Raw genomic sequence first — 19,481 nt, forward strand, 5'->3', positions numbered from 1 at the left:
TGCAACCTACACCACAGCTCACGGCAACGCCGGATCGTTAACCCACTGAGCAAGGGCAGGGACTGAACCCGCAACCTCATGGTTCCTAGTCGGATTAACCACTGCGCCACGAAGGGAACTCCTGGAGGTATGTTTTTTGTGTATACTGGCAAAGTTTAATTTGACTTTGACCAAAAAAAAAAAAAAATTATTCTGGTAGCAGCTTGTTTTTTATTGCCTGTTTGAGAAAATTTTAATTTTTTAATTTAGTGCCAAAGACATATTTTACTGGCATTAGGGAAATGTGTGTGAGGCGTGTTCATATCCTATAGGCCACATTACTATGATGGGTTTACTAATTAAAATGAAGACAAAGTAATCTTTGCCATGGTTAGGCAGAGTGAAGATGAGAAATGTAGACCATGCCTTCAGGTATATCTGTCCCACCTTAATTTTAAGTGCAAAAGGAATCTTTTTAAGATTAGGATTTCTTCGTGGTTGCCTGACTGCCAGCATAACAAGCTCTAAAACCATGTTTAGTTTTTCTTAAGTCCAGAAATGATTCTATACCAAATCCAAACAAATCACTCTTAAAGGAATAAGTGAAAACATGTGTAACTGCTTTGGCTGGACTGCATCTGTTGTTTTGGCTCAGTTTTCTGTGCTAAGCAAATTCCTCCTAAATAGCCTATGCTGACCATGACCACCATCATCATTCAATCTGGAGGTGCAACAGAGGATGTGACAGCATTTACTTATCTGAACTGTGTTTTGTAAACTGACTGAAATAACTTTACTAGCTAAATAAGAGTCAACCTGACAGATTTATAAAGAATAAAAACAATGCCATTTCAATTGTGTTAAAATAATGTGTATTGTAATTTATGCATTCTGAGTTTGTTTTTTGAGAGCCGTACCTGCGGCAAATCGAAGTTCCTGGGCTAGGAATTGGAGCTGCAGCTTGAAGGCTTGTGTCACAGCCACAGAACACTGGATTTGAGCCCTGTGACCTACGCTGCACTTGTGGCAGTGCTAGATCCATAACCCACTGAGTGAGGTTAGGAATCGAACCCTCATCCTCATTGATACTATGTTGGTTCTTTACCCGCTGAGCCACAATGGGAACTCCTGATCCCTGTCATTCTTTTTCTTTTTCTTTTTAGGGCTGTACCTGTGGCACATGAAGGTTCCCAGGCTAGGGGTCCAGTCGGAGCAGTAGCCACCAGCCTCACCCAAGCCACAGCAATGCAGGATCTGAGCCATGTCTGTGACCTATAATACAGCTCATGGCAATGCCGGATCCTTAACCCATTAAGCAAGACCAGGGATTGAACCTGCATCCTCATGGATGCTAGTTGGGTTCATTAACCACTGAGCCATGACAGGAACTCCTCCCCTGTCATTCTTAATAACATTCTTATGTTCCGATTTCTTGATTTCCCAGCTTCAGGTATCTTGATTTCCCATTGTGGCAGATGATGATTTAGTTATTTTTCCACATCCCCAAGTACCTTCTGTGTTTTCCTGCCCTGGTGTCCATGTTCATAACTATTTAGGTTGGTTATCAGTGTTTACACAGTTAAGGCTGAATGTGGTCTTCCTGTTGTGGCTCAGTGGTAATGAACCTGACTGGTATCCATGAGGTTGCAGGTTTGATCCCTGGCCTTGCTCAGTGGGTTAAGGATCTGGCATTGCTGTGAGCTGTGGTATAGGTCGCAGGTGCAGCTCAGATCTCTTGTTGTTTTGGCTGTGGTGTAGGCCATCAGCTGCAGCTCTGACTGAATGTGCTATTCACAGTTAAGTAGTAAATCTGTGAACACTTAAACTTTTTGTTTTCCCTGAAATTTATATTTTTCTTTCTTTCTTTTTTTGGCTACGCCTATGACATACAGGAGTTCCCAGGCCAGAGATTGAATCTGAGGCACAGCAGTGACCCAAGCAAGCAATAGCAGCGACAACATTGAATCTTTACCTACTAGGCCACCAGGGAATTCTTTGTTGTTGTTTACTTTTACATTAACTTCAGGAGTTCCCGTCATGGCGCAGTGGTTAACGAATCCGACTAGGAACCATGAGGTTGTGGGTTCGGTCCCTGCCCTTGTTCAGTGGGTTAACGATCCGGCGTTGCTGTGAGCTGTGGTGTAGGTTGCAGATGTGGCTTGGATCCCGCGTTGCTGTGGCTCTGGCCTAGGCTGGCGGCTATAGCTCCGATTGGATGCCTAGCCTGGGAACCTCCATATGCCACGGGAGTGGCCCAAAGAAATAGCAAAAAGACAAAAAAAAATAAAAATGTTAAAAATAAATAAATAAATAAATAAAATGTATACATTAACTTCTTTTTCAGATTGCAACTCATCCAAATTTTTTTTCCAGAAAATTCCAACACTTAAAAAAAGAAAAGAATTCCAACACTTAAGGTATTCTGTTAGCTTCTCATATTCCTGAAGGTGTGTTCTCATCCGTACTAGTTGCCCACTGTTTTTATGCACTCCTCCTCAGACTTCCCTTCACAGCATCTTGGGGTTACTCTTTTCCTCTTTGTGTTTAATTTCTTTTTTTTTAGATTACTTATATTCACGTTCCTTATTCTGTCAGAGTGTATTCTCTAGTAGCTGCCTGAGAAAGGTTTATAGGAGTCAAACTTTGAGACCGTGAATGAGTGTAAGTGTCTTATTCTGTCCTTACTCTTTTTTGTTTGGCTGAGTATAGAATTCTAGCTTGCTAATTTTCAAGGTATGACTTCATTGTTTTTTAGTTTCCTCTTTGCTTACTGCATTGCTCTTTTTTTTTGGTCTTTGCCTTTTCTAGGGCCGCTCCCGGGGCATATACAGGTTCCCAGGCTAGGGGTCTAATCAGAGCTATAGCCACCGGCCTACACCAGAGCCACAGCAACATGGGATCCGAGCTGTGTCTGTGACCTGTATCACAGCTCACGGCAACGCCGGATCCTTAACCCACTGAGTAAGGCTAGGGATCGAACCTGCAAACTCATGGTTCCTAGTCGGATTCGTTAACCACTGCGCCACGATGGGAACTCCACTGCATTGCTTTTGAAACCCAAAACCATTAGGTTCCTAATTATAAATGTGATTAATTCTTTTGTTTCTCATGTTTGAAATTGCACAGTAATATGCCTTAGTGTGGGCTTTGCTCCATCCATTGTGCTGAGCACTTAATGAACCCTTTCAGTCTGGGAATTACTTTGTTGATGACTCTCTGTCCTCTTTTTTCATTTTTAGTCCCTCTTGAACTCTTATTTTTCAGATATTGGACATCCTGGACTGATCTTCCAGTGTTCTTATGCTGTAGTATTGAGTTTTTCATTTTAGCCTTTAAATTTTTAATTACTATGAAAGCATGTTTGTAATCACTCACTTTCTCTTTTTTTGCCTTTCCTTTTAGCATGCTATTCTTGTTTCATGTTTGTAATATTTTGTCTTACTTTTCTGAAAATGCTAATGATGTCTTTCTCCCCAGAGTGTTCTGCCTGCATATTCTCTATCAGGAATAGCTACATAATTTGCAGGACTCAGTACAGAGTGAAAATGTGGGACTCTTTGTTCAGCATTATTAAAGAATTCCTAGACACTAATAGGAGAGCATCAAACCTACTGCGAGCTCTTCTAAGTACAGGATGCTCACTGTGTGACTGCCCACATCACACACCTCTGAAGGTGACCCTAGTCTCTCTTTCTTTCAGCTGGCTTTTTCTGTTTCCATTTCTGTTTTTTTTTTTTGTATCAGAGATGCCTAATGACTCTTGGCTCTTTGCTAGTGTATATGAGTGCTATCCTAAGTAGCTGATAAGAATCTCTATAAACATGCAAGGAGGACTTAGCAGTCAGGAGAAGGGATGATCTGGCTGGTCAAATTTAGCTTGGAAACTGTAGTTTTTCTTATAGACTAATCGTTGGCTAAATTCCCCAGAGAAGTCTATTCTAATCTCTACTGCGTGGAGGTGAAGACCTGGCTGTCAGCTGTTTGGGAAAGGTATTGATAGAGGGGGCTGGGGTCAGTGGCTGGTACTGGTACATCGGAACAATTGTTAAATTTTGAAGAACTTTGCTGTGAGCAAGTTCCTAAGTACAACAGTGGTTTTTTGTTTTTTTTAATTTTAAAAAATTTTTTATTTTATTTTATTTTTTTTTGTCTTTTTGCTATTTCTTTGGGCTGCTCTCGCGGCATATGGAGGTTCCCAGGCTAGGGGTCGAATCGGAGCTGTAGCCACTGGCCTACGCCAGAGCCACAGCAACTCGGGATCCGAGCCACGTGTGCAACCTACACCACAGCTCGCTGCAACGCCGGATCGTTAACCCACTGAGCAAGGGCAGGGACTGAATCTGCAACCCCATGGTTCCTAGTCGGATTCGTTAACCACTGCACCACGATGGGAACTCCTTTTTTTTTTTTAAATGGCCATGCTAGTGGCATGTGGAAGTTCTTGGTCCAGGGATTGGATCTGAGCCACAGCTGTAACCTGCGCCACAGCTGTGGCAAACCAGATCCTTTAACCCACTGTGCCACAGGGAGAACTTCTAAATACAACAGTTTTTAAAGATTATGCAGACTTATAATGAAATGTTATACATAAATGAATAAATATTAAAAACTCAGTTCTTTCTATTTATTTTATTACATTTTGTTATTATGGAATTCTTGCATATGTACATCTATTTTATCTATATGGTGGTAATAATATGTAGTAATAGGCTACTGTGCATCTCTTCTGAACTCTGCATTCAGTGATATCATTTGGTAGCCTGAAGCAGGTATGGTGATAAGCAAATATTACAAATAACTACTCTTGTCCCCACCCCACCCCCAAAAACCCCAAACCAGCCAGCCAGTTAAACATTTATTTACCAACACATTATGGACTGGGGTCTCGTACATATGTTAATTTAAACTGCTTTCACCTTACCTGGTGAACCCTAGTCCATATAAACATGTATTTATAAGCCTCCTTAGATTACCTTCAACCTTTTGTAAAGATGAGGGAAGGGCATTTTTCTGCCTTCCTGAGAGAATAAGAGGGAATCTAAGAATTGCATTTCAGGTTTTCTGTTAATTCTTACCATTTTATCCCTGCTGAGCCTTTTGATGCTTACCTTAGGATTCACTTTTCTTGGTTCTTTGGGTCCTTTACCTCTTATCTATTTTTCTGCATTCAAACATTTGTGGCTGTAATCTTCAGTTCTCTTCATCTCTGTGGGTTTATATCGTTAAAAAAAAAATTTCCTTGGTATTTGGGGAAGGATTGGAAAAGAACTATTTTTTTTTTTTTTTAGTTCATCATCTTTACCCGGAAGTCTGGGATCTAGTTGTTGAAAAAAATAGGTAAGTAAACTCAACAATTTAAGGGAGTTCTCAGTAGGCTTAGCCAGTCTCCTGTTGGTTTTCAAGTCATATATAAACTCAGGAAAAAATTCTACTGATTTCTAGAATATATTTCATTTCCAAAAAAGTAAACATCCATAAATAGATGTTGAGTCAGATGACCTTTTAGTTTTTCATGTGGATGTGAGGATATGAATAAAAGAGAACAGTTTCAAATCATATAGTTTGGTCTTGTAGAAAATTGAAACTTTAGTACCTAGTTGTCTCAGATTCTATAGCCATTCCACTTGCCCATCAGTGCTTGGATCTGGTGACCATCACCTCCTCCACTCTGCAGCAGGCATTTATTGTTCCCTCATCTAGAGAAACTCATCTAGAGAAACAATGCTGTAATTTTGTCTCCAACCCTTAAATTCTGCACAGATTAAGCCCCCACCCCCTTTCCCACATAACATTTGATGTGTTTGGGTTGGTTAGACTCATTACCCTTAATTTCACACAAGGCCACCTCATAGTCCATTTAGTTCCCCTTTGTCTCTCTCTCTTTTTAAATTTATTTTTATTACTCAATGAAGTTATTACATTTATAGTTGTGCAGTGGTCATCATAATCCAATTTTATAGGATTTCCATTCCACAACCTCAGCGCATCCCCCCACCCTTGAACTGTCTTCTTTGGAAACCATAAGTTTTTCAAAGTCTGTGAGTCAGTATCTGTTCTGCAAAGAAGTTCAATTGTGTCCTTTTTTCAGATTCCACATGTCAGTGAAAGCCCTTGATGTTGGTGTCTCATTGTCTGACTGACTTCACTCAGCATGATATTTCCTAGGTCCATCCATGTTGCTAAAAATGCTGGTATTTCATTGCTTTTAATGGCTGAGTAATATTCCATTGTGTATGTGTACCACATCTTCTTGATCCACTCCTCTGTCGATGGACATTTAGGTTGTTTCCATGTCTTGGCTATTGCAAATAGTGCTGCAATGAACATTGGAGTACATGTGTCTCTGTGAGTCATGGTTTTCTCTGGGTAGATGCCCAGGAGTGGGATTGCTGGATCAAATGGGAGTTCTATTTTCAGTTTTCTGAGGCATCTCCATACTGCTTTCCGCAGTGGTTGCACCAACTTACAATTCCACTAACAGTGTACTAGTGTTCCTTTTTCTCCACACCCTCTCCAGCCCTTGTTGTTTGTAGACTTTTTGATGCTGGCCATTCTGGCTGGTGTAAGGTGGTACCTCATAGTGGTTTTGATTTGCATCTCTCTAATAATGAGTGATGTTGAACATCCTTTCATGTGTTTTTTGGCCATCTGTTTATCTTCTTTGTAGAACTGTCTGTTTAGATCTTCTGCCCATTTTTTGATGGGGTTGTTTGTTTTTTTGGTATGGGGCTGCAGAAAGTGTTTATGAATTTTGGAAATGAATCCCTTCTCAGTCGCTTCATTTGCAAAGATTTTCTCCCATTCTGTGGGTTGTCTTTTCATGTTGTTTAGGGTTTCCTTTGCTGTGCAGAAACTTTTCAGTTTGATTAGGTCCCATTTGTTTATTTTTGTTTTTACTGTCCTTACTCTAAGAAGTGGATCTGAGATGTTGCTGTCGTTTATGTCAGAGTGTTTGGCCTGTGTTTTCCTCTAAGAGTTTTATAGTGTCCGGTCCTACATCTAGGTCTTTAATCCATTTGGAGTTTATTTTTGTGTATGGTGTTAGGGAGTGTTCTAATTTCATTCTTTTCCATGTGGCTCTCCCATTTTCCCAGCACCACTTATTGAACAGGCTGTCTTTTCTCCATTGTATATCCTTGCCTCGTTTGTCATAGATTAGTTGGCTGTAGGTGCGTGGGTTTAATTCTGGGCTTTCTATCCTGTTCCACTGATCTATATTTCTGTCTTTGTGCCAGTACCATACAGTTCTTATGATTGTTGCTTTGTAGTATAGTCTGAAGTCCAGGAGCCTGATTCCTCTAGCTCTGTTTTTCTTTTTCAGGATGTCTTTGGCTATTCTGGGTCTTTTGTGCTTCCAAACAAACTTTAAAGTATTTTGTTTGTGTTCTGTGAAAAATGTCCTTGGTAATTTGATAGGGATTGCATTGAATCTGTAGATTGCCTTTGGTGGTATCATCATTTTGATAGTATTGAATCTTCCAATCCAAGAGCATGGTATGTCTTTTCATCTCTTTGTGTCATCTTTGAATTCTTTCATCAGTGTCTTATAGTTTTCAGAGTACAGGTCTTTTGTCTCTTTAGGTAGGTTTACTCCTAGGCATTTTATTCTTTTGGATGTGATGGTAAACGGGATTGCTTCCCTAATTTCTCTTTCTGATCTTTCATTGTTAGTATATAGAAATGCTGTCAATTTCTGTTTGTTAATTTTGTGTCCTGCGACTTTGCCAAATTCATTGATAAGCTCTGACAGTTTTCTGGTACAGTCTTTAGGATTCTCTAGGTATAGTATCATGTCATCTGCAGATAGCAATAGTTTTACTTCTTCCTTTCCAATTTGGATTCCTTTTATTTCTTTTACTTCTCTGATTGCTGTGGCTAGGACTTCCAAAACTATGTTGAGTAGTAGGGGCAAGAGTGGACATCCTTGTCTTGTTCCTGATCTCAGTGGGAATTCTTTCAGCTTTTCACCATTGAGAATGATGTTCACTGTTGGTTTGTCATATATGGCCTTTGTTATGTTGAGGTTGGTAATTTGATAGGGATTGCATTGAATCTGTAGATTGCCTTTGGTGGTATCATCATTTTGATAGTATTGAATCTTCCAATCCAAGAGCATGGTATGTTGTATCTTCATTGTCATTTGCTGCCAGGTGTTTTTTAATTTCCTCTTTGATTTCTTCAGTGATCCATTGGTTGTTTAGTAGCATGTTGTTGAGTCTCCACGTGTTTGTGTTTTTTGCAGTTTTTTTCTTGTTGTCCAGTCATATAGTGTTGTGGTCTGAAAAGATGCTTGATAAGATTTTAATTTTCTTAAAGTTATCAAGGCTTGATTTGTAGCCCAGGATGTGATCAATCTTAGAGAATGTTCCATATGCACTTGAGAATAATGTGTATTTTATGGCTTTTGGATGAAATATTGTATAAATATGTATTAAATCCTTCTGGTCTAATGCTTCATTCAGGGCCTTTGTTTCCTTATTGATTTTCTGTCTGGATGATCTGTCCATTGCTGTAAGTGGGGTGTTATTTAAAGTCCCCCACTATTATTGTGTTATTGCTGGTTGGAGGTTTATTCCTTTTAAGGTTATTAGCAGTTGCCGTATATATTGTGGTGAACCTATGTTGGGTGTGTAGATATTTAAGGTTTATTCCTTTTAAGGTTGTTAGCAGTTGCCTTATTACCTTGGTTGGAGGTTTTTTCCTTTTAAGGTTGTTAGCAGTTGCCTTATTACCTCGGTTGGAGGTTTTTTCCTTTTAAGGTTGTTAGCAGTTGCCTTATATATTGTGGTGAACCTGTGTTGGGTGTGTAGATATTTAAAATTGTTATTTCTTCTTGGATTGATCCTTTGATCATTATTAGGTAGTGACCTTCCTTGTCCCTTAAAGTATTCTTCATTTTAAAGTCTATTTTGTCTGAGATGAGTATTGCTACTCCAGCTGTCTTTTGATTTCCATTTGCATGGACTATTTTCTTCCATCCTCTCACTTTCAATTTGTATGTGTCCCTAGAAGTGAAGTGGGTCTCTTGAAGACAGCATATATACGGCTCTTGTTTTTGTATCCATTCAGCCAGTCTGTGTCTTTTGGTTGGGGTGTTTAGTCCATTAACATTTAAGGTAATTATTGATATGTATGTTCTTTTTGCCATTTTATTAATTGCTTTGGGTTTGTTTTTGTTGCTCTTTTTTCTTCCCTTCTTCTCTTGTTCTCTCCTCTTCTGGTTTGATGACTATCTTTAGTGTTGTATTCGTGTGGATTTTTCTTATTTGTTTGTGTGTGAATTGTAGATATTTGGTTTGCAGTTATTCTGAAATTATAAGAGTCTATATATATGAGATTGTTTTAAGTTGTTGGTGTCTTAATTGCAAGTGCATCTCTGGTGTCCTGCATTTGTATCCATCTCTTTTCATGATTTCTGATTTTGGTGGCATACTTGTGTGTGGATGATTTTGTATCTTTACTGTATATATACCATTACTGGTGAGCCTTGTCATTTGTGGTATTTTTGTTTCTGGTTGAGGCCTTTTCTTTTCTGTCTAGTGTAGTTCCTTTAGTATTTGTTGTAAAGCTGGTTTAGCATTGCTGAATTCTCTCAGCTGTTGCTTATCTGTGAAGCTTTTGATTTCTTCTTCACATCTGAATGAGAGCCTTGCTGGGTAAAGTAATCTTGGTTGGAGGTTTTTTCCTTTCATCTCATTAAGTATATCATGCCACTCCCTTCTGGCCTGCAGAGATTCTGCTGAAAAATCTGCTGATAACCTTATTGGGGTTCCCTTGTATGTTATTTGTTTCTTCTTCCTAGCTGTTTTCAGTATTTTCTGTTTGTCTTTAATTTCGGTCAGTTTGATTAATATGTGTCTCAGGGTGTTCCTCCTTGGATTTATTTTATATGGTACTCATTGTGCTTCCTGGATTTGAGTGAGTGGTTCCTTTCCCCTGTTAGGGAAGTTTTCACCTATTATCTTTTCGGATGTTTTTTCTGTCCCCTGCTCTCTCTCTTCCCCTATAATACAGATGTTGGTGTGTTTAACGTTGTGCCAGAGTTCTCTGAGACTCTCTTCATTTGTTTTCAATCTTTTTTCTCTTTTCTGTTCCAAATCAGTGATTTCCACTAATCTGTCCTCCACCTCGCTTTTTTGTTCTTCTGCCTCCTGTATTCTGCTGTTAGCCACTTCTAGTGAATTTTTTTATTTCAGTTATTGTATTTTGCATCTCTTCTTGTTTAAGTTTTATATCTTGTATCTCTTTGCTCATTGTTTTCTGTAAGTTATTCATCTTTGCCTCCACTTTATTTCCAATGTCTTGCATCATCTTCAGCATCGACAGTCTAAAGTCTTTTTCCTGGAGACTGAGAATCTCCTGATCACTTAGCTGATTTTCTGGGGGCTTTTCTTTCTCCCTCATCTGAGCTATAGTTCTCTGTCTTTTCCTTTTTATAGGTTTTTGATGTGGTGACCTTTTCATATAATAAGAGTTGTAGCCTCTCTTACTTCTGGTGATTGATTGCCCCCTTGTGGCTGAAGTTGGCATGTGGGCCTTGCTGCAGGCTTCCTGATGGGAGGGACTGGTGTCTCCCCACTGATAGGTGGAGCTGATTCCTATCCCTCTGGTGGGTGGGGATTTGTCTCTGGGTGAGGTTAGAGGTGACTGTGTGCCTGGGGGGTCTTTAGGCAGCCTTTTTACTGATAGGTGGGGCTGTGATCTCACTTGGATTGTTGTTTGGCTTTGGGCTTCTCAGTGCTGATGGGTAGGGCCAGATTTTCCCAAAATGGCCACCTCCAGAGAAAGGCATGCTGCTGAATATTCCCGAGAGCTTTGCTTCCAATGTCTTTCCCCACAACAAGCCACATTCACGAGGTCCTGTAAGAACTGCAGTCAGGTCTGACCCAGATTCCTGTGGAGACTTAGCTTTGCCCTGGGACCCAGTGCACATGAAAGTCTGTGTGTGCTTTTTAAGAATGGGGGTTTCCCTTTCCCCCAGTCCCATGGAACTCTTGCACACAAGCCCCACTGGCCTTCAATGCCAGATGCTCTGGGGGCTCTTTCTCCTAGTGCCAGATCGCCATGTGTGGGGATTTGATGTGGGGCCCAGACCTCTCACTCCTGTAGGTGAGTCTCTGGGAACCAGTTACTTTCCAGCCTGTGGGGCTTCCCACCCGGGAGGTATGGGATTGCTTATATCAAGTAATCACCCCTCCTACCTTCTGATGTGGCCTCCTCTTTGTCTTCTGGAGTAGGATATCTTTTTGAAAGTTTCCAGTCTATTTGGTTGAGGATTGCTCAGCATTTAGTTGTAAATTTTGTTGTTTTTAGGAGAGAAGTTTAGCTCCAGTCCTTCTATTCTGTCATCTTAATCCCCCCCCCCTTTTTCTCTTAATTGGTTAAGGCCAGAATAGAAAAGGGATAGGATACCCATGGGGCAACTGAAGTGAAAGAAACTGCCCATGATCTGCCAGGAAGGGGATATGGGCTTAGATACTTCTCCTGAATTCTTCTCTTGAGGAATGTATATATTTATACACACACACATTTTAAAAAAAGATCTTTGTGATTCCCTTTTGGCTAAAAGGAATAACTATCTGACAGGATATAAAAGGAATAAATATTTGACACTGTGCATGTGAAATTAGATTAAATGTCCAGATGTACCTTCTTGTTAAAAGCCGTGGCCATTGTAAAAAAAAAAAAAATTAAAAAGCTGTGAAGATGCTAATGATTTCTAAAGATCCAGTGTATAGCAATATCCATTTGCTAAATACATAATTTATTAAGTATTTCTACTAAAAGGGTAATAACTCTTGCTTATTGCCCCCTTTTTCAGTCTTCAGTCTTTTCATGTTTCCTGGCCATCTTTTGTGTTTTAATTAGAAGGTTTTTTCTTCCCTCTGTTTATGAGATCCAGGTGAGACACTTTGTATGTGCTAATGGATGTTTTTTGTTTTCTTTTTTTATTGTATTTATTTATTTATCTTTTTGGCCACCTGTGGCATATGGAGGTTCTGGGGCAAGGGATCAGATCTGAGCCACAGTTGCCACCTAAGCCACAGATGCGGTGATGCCAGATCCTTAACCCACAGTGCTGTCTGGGGGTTGAACCTGTGTCCCAGTGCTCCCAAGACACCGCTTCTGATCCTGTTGTGCCACAGCAGGAACTCCTTGTTTTTGTGTGTGTGTTTTTTTTTAATCCATTGTAATTTCTGGTGTTCTCCTAAGGAAAAACTGGTTCTCCCGATAAATCAGGGGGATTAGGCCAGGGTTTTTTTTCATGTGATTGTTTGCTCTATAGAGAGTCTGAAAAGATTTTTTTTCCCTAAGTTTTGAACTTTATTCGCATTAAAAGATCTTTCATTGGAGTTCTCGTTGCCGCGCAGCGGAAAGGAATCTGACTAGGAACCATGAGGTTGAGGGTTCGATCCCTGGCCTTGCTCAGTGGGTTAAGGATCTGGCGTTCCCGTGAGCTGTGGTGTAGGTCGCAGATGCAGCTCGGATCTGGCGTTGCTGTGGCTCTGGTGTAGGCCAGCAGCTGTAGCTCCGATTAGACCTCTAGCCTGGGAACCTCCATATGCCACAGCTGTGGTCCTAAAAAGACAAAAGACAGAAAAAAAAAGAACTTTCATGAATATGACTATTAAATCATCTTGAATAACATATTTAACAAGTCTCTTTATGTTAAAACAGTAGAATACTATGAAATTGAAAATGTCTTGGGGTATATAGCGCCTTTGACTGTCATGAATGCCGTAATCTCTTCCTCAGACATTCCTGCATTTTCCTTGGCATTGCCCACAGTGTGCATTTGAAAAAGGAAATCTAAAAATGGGAGATCTTGTGGGTATGGTTTAGGGAGAATTGGGGTAGCACTTACGGTAGTTTTAAGAAAAGCTCATTCAGGCTGTAATTTTGCCTGTTTGGCTAGCCACCTCACAGGAGCACCTGTCTTCAGCCCCAGATGATAAAGCAGTTCACTCCAAGATAGTGTATAACCTGCAGTTCCTGTCACACCCTCACATTTTTGAAATGTTCTAGGCTAAATGGTAGAGTGAATTGTTTGCCAAATGTTATCAGCAGGTTTTTTTTTTTTTTTTCTTCTCCCTCCCTTCACTTAGTGGACACTTAAAAAAAAATGTGTTGTAAGGTGAGAAAGTTTAAAAAATTTTTATGTATAGCCATGGTCTTTAACTTTTGTTGAAACTGTTCTGCTGTTGAAATAGCAGATGGCTGTGATAAAATGGGAACGTGTCAACTGTAAAAAGAAACCACTGCAGATTAAGTCACAAAAAATATCTCTAATATGATTCACTAAATGTTTTTCCTTTGCATTAACTATAAATATTGTGTCCTCTTTTTAGTCATGTTTTGGAATGAAAAAAAGTATAAAAAAAGGGCACAAAGAAAATGACCAAGAGTGGCTTTGAAATTCCTTCATTGAAAGATTTTTAGGACAAGGACTTTTCAAAGTCAGATAATCTTGAAAATGAGACAGTTACTTGTAAGAGCAAGGCTTATATAGGCTTTTTGCTTTTTCTATTCAAGTAAGCTTTCAAAAAATGGCTTATATGTACCAGGACTATCTGATGTTCTTATAAAGAATATCAGAAGGATATTATACACAGATGCCTTAAAAATGAGGAGGGCTTTACAGGCATCCACACATCCTCTCACTTAAAACAAAAACAAAAACAGGTGTCTCCCCTTCCCTACCTACTATACATAACCTTTTGCTGAGACAGTCTGCAACATTTCTGGCATTTCAGTGCTTAGTTCAATGCTGAGCCCCAGTAAGTGTTCAGCTTTTGTTGAATGGAGAAATGAATCAATACCTGTTTCCAAATTGGTGATTTTCATATCCATTCTTTGTAAAGCTGCTTCTGGGATTTGTCAGAAAAAATGATCCAACATTGGTTCTTCCTTTTTAAAAATCCTTCCATGGTTCTTACCTACACTAAATTTTGCCTCTCAGACTTTTGACCTGGTGTTGCCGTCATGGCTCCGTGGAAACGAATCTGATTAGCAACCATGAGGATGCAGGTACCATCCCTGGCCTCCCTCAGTGGGTTGGATCTGGCGTTGCCATGAGTTGTGATGTAGGTTGAAGACGCAGTTCAAATCTAGTGTTGCTGTGGCTGTGGCATGGGCCAGTGGCTACAGCTCCGATTTGACCCCTAGCCTGGGAACCTCCATATGCTGAGGGTATGGCCTTTAAAAAAAAAGACTTTTTTTGTTTTAATTTTTTTTTTTGGTCATTTTAGGTCCGCACCTGCAGCATATGGAGGTTCCCAGGCTAGGTGTTGGATCAGAGCTGTATCTGCTGGCCTACATCACAGCCACAGCCACAGCCACGCCAGATCCAAGCCGAGTCTTTGACCTACACCACAGCTCACAGCAATGCCGGATCATTAACCCACTGAGCAAGGCCAGGGCTGGAACCTGTTTACTCATAGATACTAGTCAGATTCATTTCTGCTGAGCCACGATAGGAACTTCCTAAAATTGTTTTTGATGTTTAACATACTGTAGTCAGAAATTCAAACAACATTGAAAATAGATATGAAAAAATATATGTCCCTTATTAACCCCCCAAAAATATGCAGTTTTCTGGGCATTATGTATATTCCTATTTATTTGTCAATGATAAATAGTCTTTTCAGTTTTTTTTCACACTAATGGTATTATGTTCAAATATTGACACCTCTCCTTCCCCACTGGCTGGGATGAACTACCTAAAGTTATGGAAATTAATCTTTTGTGCATATTACAAATATTATTCTCCCAGTCTTTTGCTTGTCTTTTGACTTTATGGTGTCTTTTTCCAAGATAGATTTTTAAAATTTGTATTTAGTCAGATATGTCAGTATTTTGTGTCTTTTGCTTAGGAAATGAATTACTTCCCACTAAGATTTTAAAATCATCTTCTCATATTGACAGTATTGGGTTTTACATTTTATTCATTCTGGCACTTTTTAAGTTTTTTTTTTTTTTAATTTATTTTTGGCCACACTCCTGGCACGTAGACATTCCTGGGCCAGAGGTCAAACCCATGCCACAACAGTGACAATGCTGGATCCTTAACTACTAGGCCACCAGGGAATGCCAAGTTTTTACGTTGTAGTAAGCTTCTAGCCTTTGACTCAGATAATCTGATTTTCTCAATTTATTCAGACATTCTGCTTTTCCCACTTAATGTGTGTTTTTAATCATTTAGGATGTTCTTTTCTTGAATTCCTTACTTGTCTCTGCTCGAATGCCATAGTGTTGGTTATTGTAGTTTTAACGTGTTTTGGGAGTTCCCGTCGTGGCGCGGAGGAAATGAATCCGACTAGGAACCATGAGGTTGCAGGTTTGATTCCTGGCTTTGCTCAGTGAGTTGAGGATCTGGTGTTGCCATGAGCTGTGGTGTAGCTCGCAGACGCAGTTCGGATCTGGTGTAGGCCAGCATCTGTAGCTCGGATTAGACCCCTAGCCTGGGAACCTCCATATGCAGTGGGTGTGGCCCTAAAAAGACAAAAAAAAAAAAAAATTTTGGAGTTACATTTTTCCTACCTCAAATCTTGTTGACTGTTCTCTTCCATTTACTTTTAAAATTTAGATGTAAATCACGTACCATGAGATTCACCTTTTTTTTTTTTTTCCAGCTGTGCCTGTGCCATGGCATGTAGAATTTCCCATGCCAGGGATTGAACCCGAGCCATGGCAGTGAACCAAGCTGCTGCAGTGACAACCACCAGATTCTTAACCTGCTGCACCACAAGAGAACTCCAGTAGTCACCTTTTTAAAGTATACAGTTCACTGATATACCAATTAGCAGTCATTTCTTATTTCCCCTGTGCTCTCACCCCTTCATAGCCCCCCAACTCCCAACCAGTCCCAGGCAACCACTAATCTACTTTCTGTCCCTAGATTTGCCTATTCTGGATTTTTCTTACAGATGAAATCATAATATATGACCTCTTGTTTCTGGATTCTTTAACTTAGTATATGTAATATTTTTAGGGTTCATCCATGTTGTAGTATCAGCATTTCATTCTTTTTTATTTCTAAATAATCATTGTGTATATATACCACAGTTTATCCGTTCAGCCACTGGTGGAAATCTGGGGTGTTTTTCCTTTTTGTCTACTTTAAGTAGTGCTACTATAAACCTTTGTGTACAAGTATTTGTTTAAGTACTTGTTTTCAGTTCTTTTAGGTGTATACTTTGCAGTAGAATTTGCTAGGTCACGTGGCAATTCTTTTAAAAATTTATTTATTTATTTTTAGGGCCACACCTGAGGCATATGGAAATTCTCAGGCTAGGGGTTGAATTGGAGCTGAAGCTGTTGACCTACACCACAGCCACAGTAGCTCGGGATATGAAACCTACTGAGAGAGGCTAGAGATTGAACCCACATTCTCATGGACACTAGTTGGGTTCATTACTGCTGAGCCACAATGGAAACTCCTTTTTGTTTTATTTTTAATTTTGATCTTTTATCTGGTAAGTTTTTACACTGTTAAGCCAAATAATTTTATTTAGTTGTTTATTTATTGCTTTTTTGGGAGTTGGGGGTACACCTGCAACATGTGGAGGTTCCCAGGCTAGTCGTCCAATTTTAACTGCAATTGCCGGCTTAAGCCACAGCAATGTAGGATCTGACCCGAGTGTGTGACCTACACCACAGCTCACAGCAACACCAGATCCTTAAACCCAGTGAGCAAGGCCAGGGATGGAACCTGAGTCCTCATGGATACTAGTCAGATTCATTACTGCTAATCCAATGGGAGCTCCCTAAACCAAGTTTTAAATTTGATTTTTTCACTTGAAATCCTCATTACATTTAGTTTGCAAATAATGACAGATTTTTATCTCTTCCCTCAATATTTTAATCTTTTTTTATAATATGATGGCTGGCATCTTTGTTTTATTCTTGGTTCTAGGAGGGAATGTTTTTAATATTTTGCTATTGTATATGCTATTTTCTATAAATTTCTGGTAGGTTGCTTTTATTAAGGTACAGTTTTACTGTATCTCTAGTTTGCTAAGAACTGTTTAAACTCAGAAATAGGTAGTGAATTTTTTTTTTTAAACAGTTTATTGAGATATGGCATCTCTCCTTTAAACGGTTAATGTTTGGGGATCACTGGGCTTGGTACTGCTGTTGGCCTTGGTTGGTTCTTGGTTATTTCAGCAGATTTTTTTCTTTCCTTCCAGACGTGGTCACACATACACAAACCTAATATGTTTTGTGTATGTGTGACCAATCTGAAAACCGATCTCAGGACTTCTGGAAAATCTGTAGTGCTAAGTTGGATGCTGTAGAGCTCTTCATATTAGAATACACTCCAATATGTTTATTTTCTTCAGTCATCTTATTCGCTTCATTTTTTCCCTATAAACAATTTAAAATCTTATTTTTAGAGTTAAGAAACACACTCCTTTACATGTTTATAGATATACTCCATAATTGGTTCTGCTATTCCTCCTACCTCATTCTTGATTTAAAAAAAAAAAAAAAAGCTACAGAATACTTTGAATTTTCAGTGGCAAATTATCTCTGTTCCTATTGCCCTCATCACCATCGTAACAAGGAACCAACTCATTCTTGAAGGTGAGGGAGGATGCCTATCCATTACTTTTCAGAAGGACCAAAGACAATCCACATACCTTTCTATAATTTGGACAACACCTCTGCTCATGGTGTGTCTAAACATCCTTAGCATACACAAAATACAGCTGACACAGTTTGTAGAGGAAGTAAAATCCCCTGAGGTCAGGTTCTGTCACATTAGGAAGACTTCAAGCAAATCCAGATGGACTTTAATTTCTGCCTAAGGGGTAACTGGAGAAAGCAAAATGAGGCAAAGGTAAAATGTGATTTTTAGATTTGGGCCAAATGGTATAGGTAGGGGCCACAGGTAAACATGGCTTAAACATGTTGTGGTTAGATTTTGAAGTGCCTTGTCTTAGATCTCGCTATGGGACATTGTTTGGGTCTTAGAGATTTTCATTAACAGTTAATGTTTAAAACTAAAATCTGAGGAGACAATTAGGAGAGAAAAAAAAAGATCATAATTTAATATCTGCCACCTGAAACATCTACCCTGATTTTATCTAGTTTTTTAGTTTATGAATAGAATTAAAGAGCTTAGAAAAATCAAAGTATAATTCATTTTGGAGTAGCCAAATAATTTTCTGTATGAATAATGATAACCAATAAAGCATAAGTTTAATTTTTATCAAGAAAACAGAGTTTGAGATTCAGGATAGAAAAACTCCCTTTAATACAAACTCTTTAGGTATTTTAATGTTTTCATTAACATCTTAAAACAATTGTTATAATTTTTATTCAACAGTTTAGAGTGTCTGTAACATACTGTTTGAGGCCAGCAGTGAGCAAAACTAAGTCTTCTCCTAGAGCTTATGTTCTAGCAGAGAAAGATGTACCAACATGGACGCATGTCAGGAGGGGAGGAGAAAGTGCGGCAGAGAATGTAAAGAAGGGATAAAGGAGTGAAATGAGGGGGAATAATATACTTTTATGTGGATGGTCATGGAGTCCTTCTCTGAGAAGATGATATTTGAGCAGAAACGTGGAAGATGTCAGAGTGACCCAAGTGTAAAGGCCAAGGTGGAGGTTGTGCTTTGTGTGTTTGATGAAGAGCAGAAAGGCCAGGCTCATTGAAGCAAAGTAAATCGGGGAGAGGCAAGTAGTCAGTGAGAAATAGTGGAGGGTGATCACTGTAGGGGAAACCATTGAAGGATGTGGCATACAAAATGATAAGGTTAAATTTCCCTTTGCCTTATAGGATCATTCTGGCTGCTGAGGTTGAGAGTAGACCATATGGGAAAGAGTAGAATTGAGAGAGACCAGTAGGAGACAAATTGGGATGAGAAATGCTGATGACTTAGGACACAAGGTAGTAGCACTGGAGGTGGTGAATGGTAGTGAGATTTTGAATATGTTTTGAAAGTAGAATCAGTGGGATTTGCTGGTGGTTTTGAAGTGAAAAAGGACATCAAGGATAATTTCAAGGTTTTTGTCTTTACCGGTTAGAAAAAGGATTGCCACTTCCTAAAATGGGGAAGATGATTGTGGACTCTACACAAGGAATCAGGATTTTGTTTTGGACATGTTGAGTTTGAGATGCTTATTAGATATCCAAGTGGAGATTTTTGAACAGTCAGTTTACAAACCTGGAGTCCTGGAGTGAGGTTCCAGTCTGGCCACTTAGTGCAGCATGTAGGTCATATTTAGAACTATTAGACTGGGGATGGGGTACTTAGGGTGTCAGTTCCCACAATGTTTAAAGAGCCCTGGGGCATTATAGCCAACTTGGGTTGCTGCAGGGTATTTTCAGATTTCCAGGCAAACAGTACAGATGGTTCCTATGTTGGTCATGTGGTTTTTAAAATTTTTGAAAAGATGTTTGAGATGTGTACATGTATGTTGCTGGGGTCAGCTGAGTGCAGTTTTGTATGTGCACCTGGTGTTTCTCACAGAAGAAATCCTATGTAAGCAAACAC

At 39.4% G+C, this 19,481-nt stretch overlaps 1 protein-coding gene across 9 annotated transcripts in view; it reads left to right on the forward strand.

Moving 5' to 3' along the window:
* The window catches only part of FBXO34 (F-box protein 34), an 88,987-nt gene that overhangs the window by 41,821 nt on the left and 27,685 nt on the right, over positions 1-19,481 (forward strand). Inside the window, exon 1 of one of the 9 annotated variants that reach the window (XM_047767410.1) lies at positions 5,293-5,316. The exons of the other annotated variants lie outside the window; for them this stretch is intronic. The gene's annotated coding sequence lies outside the window, so the exon portion shown is untranslated. Of the gene's footprint in view, positions 1-5,292; positions 5,317-19,481 lie in introns of those variants that run through there. 9 annotated transcript variants of the gene reach the window in all.

This window comes from Phacochoerus africanus, chromosome 2, assembly GCF_016906955.1.
Source record: "Phacochoerus africanus isolate WHEZ1 chromosome 2, ROS_Pafr_v1, whole genome shotgun sequence".
NCBI classification, from domain to species: Eukaryota; Metazoa; Chordata; class Mammalia; order Artiodactyla; family Suidae; genus Phacochoerus; species Phacochoerus africanus.